General features: G+C 38.9%; 1 non-coding gene across 1 annotated transcript; it reads left to right on the top strand.

The window, feature by feature from the left end:
• The first annotated feature begins 14,429 nt into the window (after positions 1–14,429).
• LOC125276303 lies at positions 14,430–14,591 on the top strand. The gene has a single exon (XR_007186625.1). It is a non-coding gene; the product is annotated as a U1 spliceosomal RNA (small nuclear RNA).
• Positions 14,592–17,411: the final 2,820 nt, after the last annotated feature.

The raw sequence follows: 17,411 nt of genomic DNA, 5'->3' as shown, positions 1-17,411 counted from the left end.
ACAAATAATCATTAAAAAGTTAAATAAAAAAGGTTAAGTGTTTTTTGGTTTATAAAACAACCTGATTAATTTTCGTTTCAATACATTTCATGTTTTATGTAAAGCACTTTGAATTACCTTGAAAATTGTTGTTGAAATGTGCTATACAAAATAAACTTGCCTTGCCAAATCAAAAACTCATATTTTCATATCATAATGATCAAAAGATTAAAGGATATATGAGGCTTTCGTAACAAAATAGGGTGCACAGGTTTCATGTTTATCCCCTTGTATTTAGATAATAATGAGTTTTAGGGCACAAGGAAACACTACAGTACATGTGCATGCAGCATGTTAATCTAACCACAACATGGCTTACTCTGAGTCTGCACTGATAGCCGCTAAAATGTCACGGTTCCTACGCATGATAACACATGATGTATACATAAATAATGAACGCATGTCAAAATGAAAAACACAGATACTTACAATACCAAAAGCAGGAAAGAATTTGCTTTAACATTTGCTGTTACTTGCTCTCCAACAGTTGTAAAATGCCGGAAATGTTTATCGCGAGATCTTGCAAAAGTGATCGAGAGCTAACGTTCAAGTCTCGCGTTGCCAGTGGTCATGTCTCAGTAGAGCCACAGTTGCCATCTGATAATTGTAATTGTAATTTTTTATTTAACTTAAAATGAAATACAGTCATATATTGTGGTGTGATTGTGAATATATATATATATATATATATATATATATATATATATATATATATATATATATATATATATATATATATATACGGGATAAATATCATAGTTCAAGGGTTCTTTAAATAAATCCTGCTGTAATGTGTTCACGCTTCCTATTGGTTGCGCTGGTGGCGCTATAGCCCACCAAGTTCGAACAATCTGCAGCAGAGCTAGAGAGAACTGCTGTGGGTGAGTCGTTTCTGCTGCAGCTCCGTATTAAAAGTTAAAAATATAAGTTTCATGTTGAATGTTAGACGATGTATGAAGGGGATTGCACACATTGAACACTAGTTGACTTATAGAGTATGTTTTCTGTTCATATTTTTGTGTGTTTGATGGTTTTATTTCCGTTTTTAATGAACCGAATCTTTCATGTGCTCCCGAACTAGTGAAATGTCTCGTATAGATGGAGCTGAAGCAACTTTACTCACTACTCTCTATTTCCTCCACTGCTCTGTGCAGGTAATTGTTTTTGTATTTAAGAATTTACTATTTTGTAGAACGTGTTGTTTTACTGAAATTTTTTTTATTTCTAGTCATTGTATTCTGTTTAATATAAAGTGGATGATTATTATATCTTATATTTAATATATTATAATATTTCTGTCTATGCATATTACTATCTGATATTGAAAACTATCACAAAGCATTAAATCTAAGAAGCCAAATTGTTTATTGTTATATTGGTAGCAGCAGAGCTAGAGAGAACTGCTGTGGTGAAATGTCTCGTATAGATGGAGCTGAAGCAACTTTACTCACTACTCTCTATTTCCTCCACTGCTCTGTGCAGGACAAATAAATACTGTGATCATCCGTATTCTGAGTTGCGTGTTAATGAAGGGTGAGACAAGACGGGCCAGAGAAAAACCAAAGAGGGTCACATTGGTGCCGTGACTCAGGACTAGGGCTGGGCGATATATCGCATGCGATTGTCACGCGCATTTCATCAGTAAAGCCGGTTCCCTGATTACCGCTAAATCACCATCACCTGCTTTCAAATGGAGCGGCATTTAATAGACAGAGCCGTAGTTCACAGACAAGCCACGCAATATAGCGTTCATATCGCAGATGAATCGCCTCCGATAATGAACGCGATATTGCGTCAGGACTTCAATCGAGGTGGTCGAAGATCATCCCAACTTCGGACCGGTGGGCCTGTCGTCATTCTTCACTGCACGGGACCTTCAGCTAAGATTTTATTAGTTGTCCCTGGACTTTAAAAAAAAAAAAAAAAAACAACCTGGGAAGCGACTTTTGAATGGACACTTTGAAGTGGTTTAATATTTTTATTGACTCCAGGTATCATAATAGAATATAGTGTACACATTTTTTTTCCCTCTTTTCCTCTTTTTTTATTTATTTTTTTTCACTCCTATTAGTTGATTATGGAAAACACAAGGTTGACTGGATCTCAGTATCTAGAAACTCCAGTTAGTGTTGGTCGAGGGAGAGGTCTGTTAGCGACACCAATTCCCTTTCCAGACATTAGCCCTAGCTCTGTTATGTGTGGCGCCAACAATGGGTTGGAAGCAAATGTATTTCCCACCACAAATGTCAATGAGACTGTAGCTGTAAATTTTAGCAGTTCTGTAAATACGCAGCCCATTAGTACATCAACTCCAGTCCTTACCAGTGACATGATGAGTCAGATGGGTAACATAGTGCAGCAAGTAGGCCTGCAACTGGCGGACAGTATACTTGCACATTTGAATTTGCACAGTCAAACAGAAGTTACATCTAAGCATACTCAAAATAACTACAATAGTAGATACACGCCTGACCAAAGCTCCATGTCAAGTGCATCGCAGATTCAAGTAGTGCGTCAGAGAGAAGTTAAAGATCCTCCAATTTTCAGAGGTGACGCATCAGACACTGTTACACTTGATGAGTGGGTGGAGCTCATGAAAAACTTCATAAGAAAGGAGTTCCTGCCTACTGAAGAGCAGGGTGAAGAAATTTTAATCCACTTGAGAGGCAAAGCCAAAGATGTTGTTAAAGTGGGGATGTTGTCTAGCGGATTAGATATCAGAACAAATCCTGATGCAATCTACACCCTATTACGGAAGCATTTCAGTTGCCAACAGTATTCTCCTGTCCCTTTGCAAGATTTCTACACTACTCTTCCAGGAGGATCCTCAGGAGGATCCCTTTGATTACTGGTTACGCCTGAACCATACTGCTGACGTCACAGCTGAGTGTCTAAAACAACAAGGGAAGGTGCTAGACAACCAACTGATTGAAGTCACACGCATGTTCATTAGGAATTGTCTAAACTCAGATCTAGCGCTGACATTTCGTTCAAAAACCATTGATAAATGGACAGCTCATGAAGTACAAGAGATCCTGAACGAGTATCATTCAGAGAAATGACTCAGAGCTGCTGGACAAGGAAATAGACAGATTGAATGTGAGAAGAAAATCGCTATGAATGAGATGCGTGTAAGTCCTAGCCCATTCCCAGTGAAAGCTGAACAGGATTCACTTCAGTCAAAACAGTCAGAAAACATGGCTCTGGAAAAAGTGATCAATATGCTGGAGAGAGTTCTGATGAATAATAGTGGTAATGCGCAGGCAAGCAAGGAGTATAGAAAGAGAAGCACCATGTCTAGAATTCCAGGCTTGAATGATACACCATGCTTAGTGTGCAAGGACACCTCACATTCTGCTTTTAATCACTGTAGAGACAAAAGGCTCTGTTTCCAGTGTTTTTCGCCTGACCATCCCAGATTCCGGTGTCCACAGGAAAGGAAGAATGCTTCCTCAGTCAACCAGCAGTCAAACTAAATGATCTACGTGTGAGGGAGGATCACGTAGATCTTGAGCGTGAATCTCCCATATCCAGTTTTGAAGATGAAATGGATTATGAGTCTTTATGTCAAATGTTCAGTGATGTAACTTCAGACAAAACAATCATCTTCCAAGGTGTACAGAGAGTTCCCAAAGCTGATAGCTTGTTTTACACATCTGTCTCAGTTGAAAATGATATCACCCTTAAAGCTTTAATTGATAGTGGATCAATGGCATGTACAATTAGCGAGTCCGCTGGAGAAAGGTTGCTGGAAAGTATTCCAGATATGACAAGCCAGTCAGCACAAGATATTGTCATTGTTGGTTGTGGTGGCCATCATGTTGCCCCTACTGCAGTCTATGATCTTAGAGCTACAGTGTATGGCTGCTCCATGATAATTCCTGCTTTAGTTGTGCCTGGGCAGACCGAAGAGATGATTTTGGGCACAAACGTCATAAAGAGACTTCTGATGCAACTGAGAGAAACTGACGGTTACTGGAGGCTCATGTCTAAGTCAAGTAACAATGAGAGTGATGAGTGCTGTATGTTTCTATCTCTTTTCTCAAATGCAGAAAGATGGAGAAGCGAATCCATACCTAAGAAAATTGGTACTGTAAAGTTACAAAGGAGTGTGACGTTAGAGCCACAAACTGAACATCTAGTTTGGGGTAAGCTACCTCAGTCTTCTGTTTTGTCAGTGGGAAGCACTGTCATTGTAGAACCGACCGAGTCCAAATCAAGACCTAGACAGATATTGGTCAGGAGGGTCATAACACCACTATGGGGAGATGGTTCTATCCCCTTGAAAGTCATCAACCCCACTAATCATCAAGTTGTGTTAAAGAGAAATGCAAAAATAGCTGACGTGTCACCTTGTATTGCTGTGCAAGATTTGCCGCTGCCGAAACAAATTCAGTCTAATCTACAGTGTACTGAGGAACCCTTACCACACAGATCAAGCGAAGAGATGAAGCGTGTCTTGAATGATTTGAACCTTGGTGAACTTGATTTAGAGTCATGTGAAGTGTCATCCCACTGGAAAGACAAGTTGTTGCACATCATTGAGAAGTACAAGTCAGTTTTCTCAAGAGACAAAATGGAGTGCGGAGTGGCTAAAGGCGTTGTCCATCGAATTAACTCAACTGATGACAGACCCTTCCGTTTCCCATATAGGCGTATACCACCGAGCCAGTATGCTAAACTGAGGACAGCGTTAAATGAGATGGAGGAGAAACGAATCATTCGCAAGTCACATAGCGACTATGCTTCACCTCTTGTGCTACTTTGGAAGAAAAATGGCGATCTCAGGATCTGCACTGATTTTAGATGGTTAAACGTGAGGACTGTCAGAGACGCCTACCCTTTGCCACAACAGTCTGATGTGTTAGCTGCACTGGGAGGAAACACCTTCTTCTCAACCATGGATCTTACCTCAGGGTATTATAATGTTCCCCTGGAAGAAGAACATAAAAAGTACACTGCATTCTCTTCACCATTTGGACTCCATGAGTACAATAGGCTTCCTCAGGGTCTTTCTAATAGCCCAGCCACTTTCATGAGAATGATGATGTCTATCTTTGGAGATGAGAATTTTAGCAGCGTTCTCTGTTACCTTGATGATTTGATGGTGTTTGCCCCTTCTGAGTCTGTAGCCCTGCAACGTCTCGAAATGGTTCTCTTGCGCCTGTCACATCACAACCTGAAGTTGGCTCCAAAGAAATGTTGTTTCTTGCAACGATCTGTGAAATTTCTTGGGCACATTGTGTGTGAAGAAGGGATTAAGACTGATCCTGGTAAAGTTGAGGCAATTCACGATATTCAAGCTTCTGATTTGATGGAACCTGATGGAAAAACACCATGTCAAAAAAAGATCAGGTCCTTTCTTGGAATGGTTCTGTACTATCAACATTTTATTGAAGGATGTTCAGCAAAAGCTAAGCCTTTATTCAAGTTGACATCAGGTTCAGTCAAACGGACTCCTGTCACAAAAGGACGTAGACCAAGAAAGAAAATTAGTTACCTCAAACTTTCCCCAGCTGACTGGACGGCTGATTGTGAAGAAGCTTTGCACACCCTAAAACTAGAACTGACTGAAAATGTGACACTGGCTCATCCAGACTTTGACCGACCTTTCATTTTGGCTGTTGATGCATCTTTCGATGGAGTGGGAGCTGTATTGTCGCAGGTTCTGCCAGGTGAAGAAATTGCCAGACCTGTAGCCTTTGCAAGTAGAACTCTGTCTCGCTCACAAATGAACTATCCAGCTCACAGATTAGAGTTCTTTGCCTTAAAGTGGGCTATCTGTGAAAAGTTTAGCTATTGGCTGAGAGGACGGCACTTTACGGCATGGACCGACAATAATCCTCTTACATATATCCTGACTAAACCCCGACTTGATGCATGTGAGCAGCGATGGGTGGCAAAACTTGCTTCCTACAGTTTTGATCTGAAGTATGTCCCAGGAACAAAAAATGTTGTTGCGGATGCTTTGAGCCGTGAGCCATTTGTCCAGTCTTGCATAGGACATCGCCTTATCACTGAACCGTACTTATCTCTCTTGAAGGATGTCAGTGGTGTAGTTGATGACACTGTCCAAGATGCTTTCAAGTGCACAAGTAACCATCAGGTGGTACAGAAGGATGGCAAAGGTTCATGTGAACCAACCAGTGATACACTCTTGCCTTCAGGTTCTTCTGGGAGCCAAGAAGTTTCTGCGTTGTTAGCAGCACACACTACTGGGAGTTTGAGTGAAGTATTGGGGTCAGTGCCAGCCATCTCACAACCACAACAGTTTAGCCCTCCTTTGCAGCACAGCAACATCATGAATGAGCAGGAGAAGGACAGCACCTTGTGTCGGATTCTGTACTATATTGAAAGACGTCGGAAACCATCTAAGAGAGAACAAACAAAGGAATCCACAAGTGTGCGGAAACTGTTGAAACACCATGATAAACTTGTTGTCCGTGATGGTGTGCTGTATAAGGTGAAAAGAGATCCAAAGCTAAACAAGAAAGTCTACCTGTTTGTTGTACCTGCTTCATTAAAAGTGCAAGTTCTCCATGGAATCCATGATATGACAGGTCATCAAGGACGTAGCAGGACACTGTCATTGGCGAGACAAAGATTCTTCTGGATTGGAATGAAAAAAGATATTGATGATTATGTGAAGAATTGTCATCGATGTGTGGTTGGTAAAACCTCAGAACCCAATGCTTGTGCTCCATTAGAAAGTATCCGAACATCTGAACTGCTCGAGCTGGTCTGCATCGACTTTTGGTCGGCAGAGGTCAAAGAAGGAAAGTCTGTAGATGTGCTGATTGTGACGGATCATTTTACTAAAATGGCCCATGCGTTTCCATGCCAGAATCAGTCGGCCAAACAAGTTGCAAAAAGACTCTGGAATGACTTCTTTCTAGTTTATGGTTTCCCCAAAAGAATTCATTCTGACCAGGGGGCTAATTTCGAGAGCAAGCTAATCAAGGAACTATTGACCATGGCGGGTGTAGACAAGTCCCACACAACACCGTACCACCCCATGGGGAACGGCATTGCGGAGAGGTTCAATAGGACTCTTGGTAGCATGATCAGGACATTGCCCCCTAAAGCTAAGGCAAAATGGCCGCAGATGTTGCAGCAACTTACCTTCTGTTACAACTGCACGGAACATGAGACAACGGGTTTTGCGCCATTCTTTCTTATGTTTGGCAGAGTTCCTCGTCTCCCTATTGACATCCTGTTTCAAAATGTGCTTTCAAATGAGGATGTGGTGGATTACAAAGATTTTGTGTCCAAGCTGAAGAAAGACTTGCGTGAAGCAGCACACATAGCAAGGATGCACACTCTGAAAGAACAGGAACGACATGGCAGACTTTACAACAGAAAGGTGAAGGGCTGTCCTCTGGCTGTCGGAGATAGAGTGTTGGTTGCGAACAGAGGTGAAAAAGGTAGAAGAAAAGTTTCTGACAAATGGGATTCATCTCCGTATGAAGTCATTGCTGTGTGTCCTGATATCAATGTTTACAGGATTCGAGAAATCAACTCAGACAAAGTGAGAGTGGTCCATAGAAATCTTTTGTTACCTGTGAACTTCCTACCAGTTGATGAACCTCAGGAATCAGATCAAAAGGACAATGATGTGAATGATGAAATTGAAGTTCAAGGAGATGGAATTGACCATGACGACAGAACTGCAAACTGGATATTAAGTAATCCTAATGATTTTGCTGAAGAGGATGTTCATACAATCCATACAGATTCACTTGATGTGTCAGATTGTGTGTCAGTGATGCTGGACTCTGCAAGTGCTGGTGCTGGGAACCTGAATGACCGAAGTGATGTCAGAATGGAAATTGATGTCGAAAGAAGTGATCAAAATGTAACAAATGATTTTGATTTACCTGAAGTGGAAGGTCAAGATTCTGACTCGACTCAAGGAGAGCAATTCACAAATGACGTCATAAAGGAACCTGTGGTGTGCACACAGCCAAGACATGTTGAGGCTGCCGTAACTCAAACTAGATTTGGCAGAGTCATTAAGCCTACTAAAAGACTGATTTGTGAAATTAACAAACAACACATAGACAGTCCAGACTCTACAGTGAGTTCTTTTGTTTATTTAGTTAAAAGCATTTTCACATAAAATGTTACATTTGATTTCATGCAAAGTTGAGAACACAAAAAAGAAGCTGATTGATACAGAGATTAGAAATCAAATGAGTTATTACGTTATGAAATTTTGAGGTGTAACAGGCATCTCCTTAGTCTACTTTCAGACTGGGGTTAGGCGCCACTCTTGTCTGTAGGTACTTCTTATGGAAGAATCTTTTGATTGACAGATAATCCTACTCAGTGCGCAGTTTTTCTTCTCTTCTTTATTAATTGGAAACCATGAAGTGTGAGTTCCATATCTGTTTTTCTCTTTATCTTTCTTCACTGCTGGTTTTTCTTGTTATGGTATTTCCACATTAAGCAGGATTTAAGGGGGGTGTATGTAACGGGATAAATATCATAGTTCAAGGGTTCTTTAAATAAATCCTGCTGTAATGTGTTCACGCTTCCTATTGGTTGCGCTATAGCCCACCGAGTTCGAACAATCTGCAGCAGAGCTAGAGAGAACTGCTGTGGGTGAGTCGTTTCTGCTGCAGCTTCGTTTTTTTTTTACTTTTAACTTTATTAAAAGTTAAAAATATAAGTTTCATATTGAACGTTAGACGATGTATGAAGGGGATTGCACACATTGAACACTAGTTGACTTATAGAGTGTGTTTTCTGTTCATATTTTTGTGTGTTTGATGGTTTTATTTCCGTTTTTAATGAACCGAATCTTTCCATGTGCGTCATTCCATGTGCTCCCGAACTAGTGAAATGTCTTGTATAGATGGAGCTGAAGCAACTTTACTCACTACTCTCTATTTCCTCCACTGCTCTGTGCAGGTAATTGTTTTTGTATTTAAGAATTTACTATTTTGTAGAACGTGTTGTTTTACGGAAAAAAATGTTATTTCTAGTCATTTTATTCTGTTTAATATAAAGTGGATGATTATTATATCTTATATTTAATATATTATAATATTTCTGTCTATGCATATTACTATCTGATATTGAAAACTATCACAAAGCATTAAATCTAAGAAGCCAAATTGTTTATTGTTATATTGGTAGCAGCAGAGCTAGAGAGAACTGCTGTGGTGAAATGTCTCGTATAGATGGAGCTGAAGCAACTTTACTCACTACTCTCTATTTCCTCCACTGCTCTGTGCAGGACAAATAAATACTGTGATCATCCGTATTCTGAGTTGCGTGTTAATGAAGGGTGAGACAAGACGGGCCAGAGAAAAACCAAAGAGGGTCACATTCTATATATATATAAAATATCGTAGAATGTGTAGAATTGTGTGACAGCAAAAATATGCTGTTTCAAATTGCATATCATGAATCCCAAGCTTTGTGGCCGAAAATTAATTAACACTATTTTGGTTACTCATTGCTGGTCTGAATCAGGGCTATAGCCAAGCCGTAAAAATTAAGACTATTGCCTCGATTTCGCCGGGTGGACTAAAAGCAGACTGCACATAGCCTGTTCAGAGCTAAATCGTGACTACATATAGACCATGCCATGAAATGCCACTTACATCTTGTAGAAATCATTGACATTGCGAACATGATGGGATATCAACCATCTCATGCACTTCCTGTCCAAAAAATACAGTAAATCAGGATTGGCTATATGTGGGCTACAAATAGGTTTGACTACGAGCTAAATCATGGCTATGCACAGCCTACGCAATATAACATGTCAAAGATATGAAACCAAACACCTTGTAATCACTGTTGACTTTGCTTACATGATGCAATATCATACATCTCGCAAGTTATTTTGGCAAAAACGACATGTAACCAAATTAAAGATTATTTTGGCTAAAAGTGGGTTACACCTAGCCGGACTATATATCGGGTCTATAGTTAACCGAGACGGTGAAATGACGGCTATTGCTTGCTGGGTAACTATCAGTTAATGAAGTACAAACCATATTAATTTAAAATATGTATAGCTTACTATATAGTGCATAATAAAACAAATTGAATGTAATTTATTTCAGTTGATAAATAATAATAATACCCTATAAAGGGTATGCATCGACGTCAATTTCCCGCCGGAACGCGCTCCCTCAGCTGGACTGAGTGGCAAAAGAAGCTGCTGCATGACTGGATTTAATAAGGGAAACTGCGAAAACGCGAGTAAAACAAACGATTACACTAAAGGTTGTGCTCGAAAGTGTTTCTTACAACTTGTCAAATAAACCTAATCCATGGATATTGACATGCAGCCAGGAGTCGTGTTTCCTGACATTTATATGTGCCTGATTTCGACGCCGGGGAAATACATAAAGCAAATCTGCCTGTGAATGTTTTATATAACTACAATATAGGTAGGTTTAAATCCGCGTAATCACTTATATCAATGTTATATAAATCGTCATATTGGCCCTAAAACATATAGTTTTATAGTATAGTTTTTGTCAGTGTTTATTTTAAAACACACAATTATGCAGAATATAAGATGGAAAATATTTAACTGATGAGTTGTCAACATAATATATAACAATACAATATATACGGTATGATTTTACCTCAAAATCTAACAATTTGACACAAAATTATAACTGCAAATCCTTGTTTCTCTGCTTGACACAAAATTATAACTGCAAATCCATGTTTCTCTGCTGGAGTCCAGCTGTTTCTGTTGATTGCATCAATCCATTTGCTTCTTTTTTCAGCAGTCTTTACCTCAGGTTTTGTGTCAAAGCTATTTGTACAGTCAATCACAAAGCTCTTTACCGTTTTGGATGTGTTTTGTGTGTTTTTCGCGGCATTCACGCTGAAAACCAATGCTGCCGCTCAGTCTTTTGCCACTCAGTGGGCGTGACCGCAGTCGTAACGGTCGACGGTGACCTCACGTGCATACCTGAGACAGAGCGACACGCGTCATAATCTGAAAACCACGCCCACCGGGGGGAAACAATCCAACAGTCCCATTGACTTTATATAGCGTGAGGCTGCCTCTTTGTCATTTCTGGCTTTAAAAAAAAAAATAGAACAATGTCTAAAAGCTGCTATGAGACGTACAGCAAACAAGCCAGTTTTTATAAGCTGTCGACCCCAAAAAATGAATGTTTAAGGAAACAAAAGTGAGACATAGCACAACGGGTCATATTATAAGAAATACAGTGGGTACGGAAAGTATTCAGACCCCCTTAAATTTTTCACTCTTTGTTATATTGCAGCCATTTGCTAAAATCATTTAAGTTAAATTTTTTTCCTCATTAATGTACACACAGCACCCCATATTGACAGAAAAACACAGAATTGTTGACATTTTTGCAGATTTGTTAAAAAAGAAAAACTGAAATATCACATGGTCCTAAGTATTCAGACCCTTTGCTGTGACACTCATATATTTAACTCGGGTGCTGTCCATTTCTTCTGATCATCCTTGAGATGGTTCTACACCTTCATTTGAGTCCAACTGTGTTTGATTATACTGATTGGACTTGATTAGGAAAGCCACACACCTGTCTATATAAGACCTTACAGCTCACAGTGCATGTCAGAGCAAATGAGAATCATGAGGTCAAAGGAACTGCCTTAAAAGCTCAGAGACAGAATTGTGGCAAGGCACAGATCTGGCCAAGGTTACAAAAACATTTCTGCTGCACTTAAGGTTCCTAAGAGCACAGTGGCCTCCATAATCCTTAAATGGAAGACGTATGGGAAGACCAGAACCCTTCCTAGAGCTGGCCGTCCGGCCAAACTGAGCTATCGGGGGAGAAGAGCCTTGGTGAGAAGAACCCAAAGATCACTGTGGCTGAGCTCCAGAGATGCAGTGGGGAGATGGGAGAAATCTGTAGAAAGTCAACCATCACTGCAGCCTTCCACCAGTCGGGGCTTTATGGCAGAGTGGCCCGACGGAAGCCTCTCCTCAGTGCAAGACACATGAAAGCCCGCATGGAGTTTGCCAAGATGGTGAGAAATAAGATTCTCTGGTCTGATGAGACCAAGATAGAACTTTTTGGACTTAATTCTAAGCAGTATGTGTGGAAAAAACCAGGCACTGCTCATCACCTGCCCAATACAGTCCCAACAGTGAAGCATGGTGGTGGCAGCATCATGCTGTGGGGGTGTTTTTCATCCCCAGGGGCAGGACGACTGGTTGCACTCGAGGGAAAGATGAATGTGGCCAAGTACAGGGATATCCTGGACGAAAACCTTCTCCAGAGTGCTCAGGACCTCAGACTGGGCCGAAGGTTTACCTTCTAACAAGACAATGACCCTAAGCACACAGCTAAAATAAAGAAGGAGTGGCTTCACAACAACTCCGTGACTGTTCTTGAATGGCCCAGCCAGAGCCCTGACTTAAACCCAATTGAGCATCTCTGGAGAGACCTAAAATGGCTGTCCACCAACGTTTACCATCCAACCTGACAGAACTGGAGAGGATCTGCAAGGAGGAATGGCAGAGGATCCCCAAATCCAGGTGTGAAAAACTTGTTGCATCTTTCCCAAAAAGACTCATGGCTGTATTAGATCAAAAGGGTGTTTCTACTAAATACCGAGCAACGGGTCTGAATACTTAGGACCATGTGATATTTCAATTTTTCTTTTTTAATAAATCTGCAAAAATGTCATAAATTCTGTGTTTTTCTGTCAATATGGGGTGCTGTGTGTACATTAATGAGGAAAACAAAATGAACTTAAATGATTTTAGCAAATGGCTGCAATATAACAAAGAGTTAAAAATTTAAGGGGGTCTTAATACTTTCCGTACCCACTGTACATTGGAGGGGAACATATTTGGCGACAGGTAAATTAATTCTTTGACATGGTTAAAAATAATTAATGTTTTTTTTTTTTCTTTGTTTGTTTAGCATAACCTGTCGCCGATTACGTTCCCCTCCAGTGTATTTCTTATAGTAATATGACATGTTGTGCTCTGTCTCACTGCCTGTATCCACTTTTGTGTCCTTAAACATTCGTTTTTTAGGGTCGACAGCTTATAAAAACTTAGTTCTGGGGTTTTTAGCTTGTTTGCTGTACACGTGTCACACAGCAGACATTTTAGACATTGTTCTGTTTTTTTGTAATAAGTCAGAAATGACAAGGAGGCAGCTATACAAAGTCAATGCAGACGGTTGGATTGTTGAATTAATATTCATCTGATTCTCGACTCTGTGTAATAGGTTGTTTGCACATGACGTCACAGCAGCAGCGCGAATGAGTCTGGAGGGCAGGGACCCAGACAGCAACATAGTGTGGCCCAGATCTGGCCCACATCTGGTACATGTGGATTACACACGGACCAGATGTGGGCCGGATCTGGGCCGACATATGTTGCTGTCAGGGGAGTGATTTTTCTATATAGGAATCCTATCAAAAACTCAAAATTCTTATGTTTTGCGTTGTTTATGGTCTGCTGATACTGACATGAATATTGATACCTGCTTACCTTTTGTTTTTGACTTGGTTAAATATTCACATTCTACATGCTATCGTTTGCAGGGTTTAGAAGATATTTTATCCTATTGAATGATAATTTGATGTTTTCACTTCAGTTTTGTAGAATTCCGTTCACAATGTTGATCTGGTTACCATGAAAACAGTCACGCACTGCTGCTTCAGCCATCCTATGGTAGAAAAAGTCCAAATAAAATAAATCTGTTCAACAAGCTGACAGAAGTCGATCCATTTATTTGTTGGAAGCGTGTAAATCTAACTGTAGTTTTAATGTTGTCTTTGTAAATATTCCCATATGACCACGAAGAGAGGGTCACGTTCAGGGGACAGACACAGACACGCTGTATTTTTGTATTTATTTCAACAAATGACAACTAAAATTAAACCCATAGAAGCTCGTGAACAGTTTTGAAGTAGATATATCATGAGTTCCTATTACAATTCTCGATTCAGCATAAACAATGGTGACATTTTTCACAATCATGACAGAAAATCAAAATACTGCCCTTAACATCACTAGCAGAAAAGCAGCGCGATATAAACAAACCAGACTAGAACTGAAAGCGGCGTGACGGCATCTTCACATCCTCTGTATCTTCCTCCTCGATGGCAATCAAATCTTTCAATTCAGTAAAAAAGTCGCTCCTCTTCATAACATAAGGATCACGTCCAACATATGTTGTGATTTTCTGTTTATACCTTTCTAAATCAGTACAGAAATAACTTTTCTCCATCTCTCCATTCTAAAATCACTGCTTGCCCTCCAGCGGAATTCGCGCGTCACCAGAACCACGTGATTGCAAACAACCTATTGAAATCGTTACAATTCGACCTTATGTTCCTCGTGAGTCACGTGTTGATGTTTGTTAGTCACCGTGGATGTGAACGGTCGCAGCTTCATACTTACCTGGCAGGGGTGACACTATGATCATGAAGGTGGTTCTCCTTGAGTGAGGATCAGTCATTGTATTTAGACTGATTTGACCTCAACGAATTCCCCAAATGTGGGAATCTCGACTGCATAATTTGTGCTAGTGAGGACTGCGTTCGCGCTCTCCCCTCACATTCTGGTATAAAAATAGATAAACATAAACCAATATTATGGGAATCTATTACCTCATGTTTGAAATGTAGACATTTACGATATAACATCGTGAATTAATTATAGTATATATAAAAAGAAGCTTTGTGGTTTCATTTTGCTTTAAAGTTGATATTTTCTTTCTCTTATTTGTGTTTCTCCTTGTGCTGTGGATGTTAAATCAATGTTTATTGCATTACTTTAGTGCCGTGTGTTTAATGTATGACATTTTGCGCCTTTTAGTTTTTACCTCAGCTGGTGGAAAAGCTCTTTCTTAATGACTTTCTTACTGGTGTTAGCCTATATCAAAGGTGCAAAATAGATAATTTTTGTTTTTTTATTGATTATTAGTATTTGTTTATTTTCATTTATTATTATTAGCATTATTATTATTATTATTATTATTATTCGTTATTTTATTTCGCGAGCAGCAGTTCTATCTCCGGCCACCAGATGGCAAATTACCAGCGGATGTTTGAGACCAACAACCTGCAGCAGAAAATGTGTAAGAGATTTAAATCATGAACATTTAAAGCTGATTTCTCCTAGTCTGTTACTTGTCAGAACAATACCAGAGTTACTCGAGCACTCGTGGTTTGTGTTACTATTTAAAAAAAGACAAAAAAATAATAGTTCATGACAACAAGTGTTTATTAATGGACAGCCTGATGTTTGCATCTGTTATGTCTCTTACATGTAAAACATTAAAATAAAAGTTTTTTGGGGTTTTTTTGTATTTGATAAAAAGGCAAAATAACACGTTATAAATGAACATGTAACAATATAACTAGGGATGCTCCAATCAGGATTTTTACAGCTGAGACGAACTACTGATTCTTTTTTGGCCGATCCTGATCATTCAAGCTTTATATAAGTGATATTCAGTCTCTCTGTAGACTGTCACTGTTAACCCCTTACACCCTGAAGGCATTTTTAATGATTTCACGTGATTTCAAGTTGCATATTTAATAATTCTCAAAAAAAAAATGGTCTCGTTTGATAGAAAACCTTTATAATTTTAAAGAAAATAGTTTTTGATCATGTTTGGAGGTTCTTATGTTACAACACTGCTGAGAAAACCCCAGAAAAAGTGATGCAATTTATTTATTTATTTTGTTACTATTCTTGCTTGTCATGATGACTAGACAGTATATATGACAAGTCTCTCCTGCATCACGTCTGCAGTCTCGTGGTGGAGAACTTCCCCGAGAGCACGGACCTGTACTCGGAGATCGGAGCCGTCATACGCTCCGCCAAGGTACGAGGACAGCAGGATTTCAGATCTAACATGCTCCGCCTCATTCAGACGTGATTTACTGACAGTTTAACATATGTTTATTATCCTGTGATGAACGTCCTGCTGTCTGATGCATGAACAGGTTTAGAGGAAGGTCCTTATTGTTGACGTCAGATCAAGCCATGCAGGATTATTATCCATAACTAAAACTAAAATCATTAATATATATATATATATAGTGACTTGAAATAAAATAAATATTAAAAGAAAAATAATATTTACAAAATTTTGTTGTGTAAAGTGTTTGTCAGGGTTGTTATTCTTAACTAAAAAAATAAAATACACCCTAATTAAAATATAAAATAAAATATTTTAAAAAATGATTTAACATTTCTCATTTTCGTTTAGTTTGTTGATGTACTAAAATAACTAAAACTAAAATAAAAATTAATACACATTAAGTAATAAAATGTAATAAAATTGACAAAAAACTTTAAAAATTTAAATGACACAGAAAATATATATATAAACAATTTCAAAATATTATTAATAATAAATTAATAATGATAATCAATGATAGTAAAATAACACTGGGTTAAATTGAAGTACTAAAAAAACTAAAACTGAAATAAAATAAATAATAAAAACTATATAGACATATATTTATTTAAAAAATTAATAAAATGACAAAAACACATAACAAAATTACTAAAACATTAACTAAAATTAAAATATTTAAAAATATTGATAAAAATTGCTATACAACTTTATCAACATATTTAAAAAAACAAAAACTAATAAAAATGACAAAAAACAACAAAATTACTAAAACTTTAACTAACATTAAAGGCGTTTCCAGATTGTTAGCTTTGTTCCGGAACAGGAAACAGGGACTTAATTTGTTACAATGTTGCGTTTTCTTCTTGGTTTGGTTCGCTTTCACAAGGCAACATTTCAAAGTGTAACAATATTTGTTTATTCAAGTCACATGAGTAAAACTGTCCTCTTATTGGTCAGAGTTTCCTCTGCATCATCCATCAAGATGATTGACAAGTTTGTTTCCATGAGATTATCATAGCTTTATCTGTAGCAAAAATTATACATTTAATTATATTTTAAATTCATTCAAACCTCATCCGAACCCCAACCAAACCTCATTCGAACCCCAACCGAACCTCATTCAAACCTCAACTGAACCTCATCCGAACCTCAACCGAACCTCATTCGAACCCCAACCGAACCTCATTCAAACCTCAACTGAACCTCATCCGAACCTCAACCGAACCTCATTCAAACCTCAACTGAACCTCATCTGAACCTCATTCAAACCTCAACTAAACCTCATCTGAACCCCAACCGAACCTCATTCAAACCTCAACTGAACCTCAATCGAACCCCAACCGAACCTCATTCAAACCTCAACTGAACCTCATCCGAACCCCAACCGAACCTCATTCGAACCTCAACTGAACCTCATCTGAACCCCAACCGAACCTCATTCAAACCTCAACTGAACCTCACCCGAACCTCATTCGAACCTCAACCGAACCTCACCCGAACCTC

This window comes from Megalobrama amblycephala, linkage group LG9 (assembly GCF_018812025.1).
Source record: "Megalobrama amblycephala isolate DHTTF-2021 linkage group LG9, ASM1881202v1, whole genome shotgun sequence".
Classification (NCBI taxonomy): Eukaryota; Metazoa; Chordata; class Actinopteri; order Cypriniformes; family Xenocyprididae; genus Megalobrama; species Megalobrama amblycephala.
Note: the sequence above shows the minus strand (reverse complement) of the source record. Positions and strands in the feature narration are given on the sequence as shown.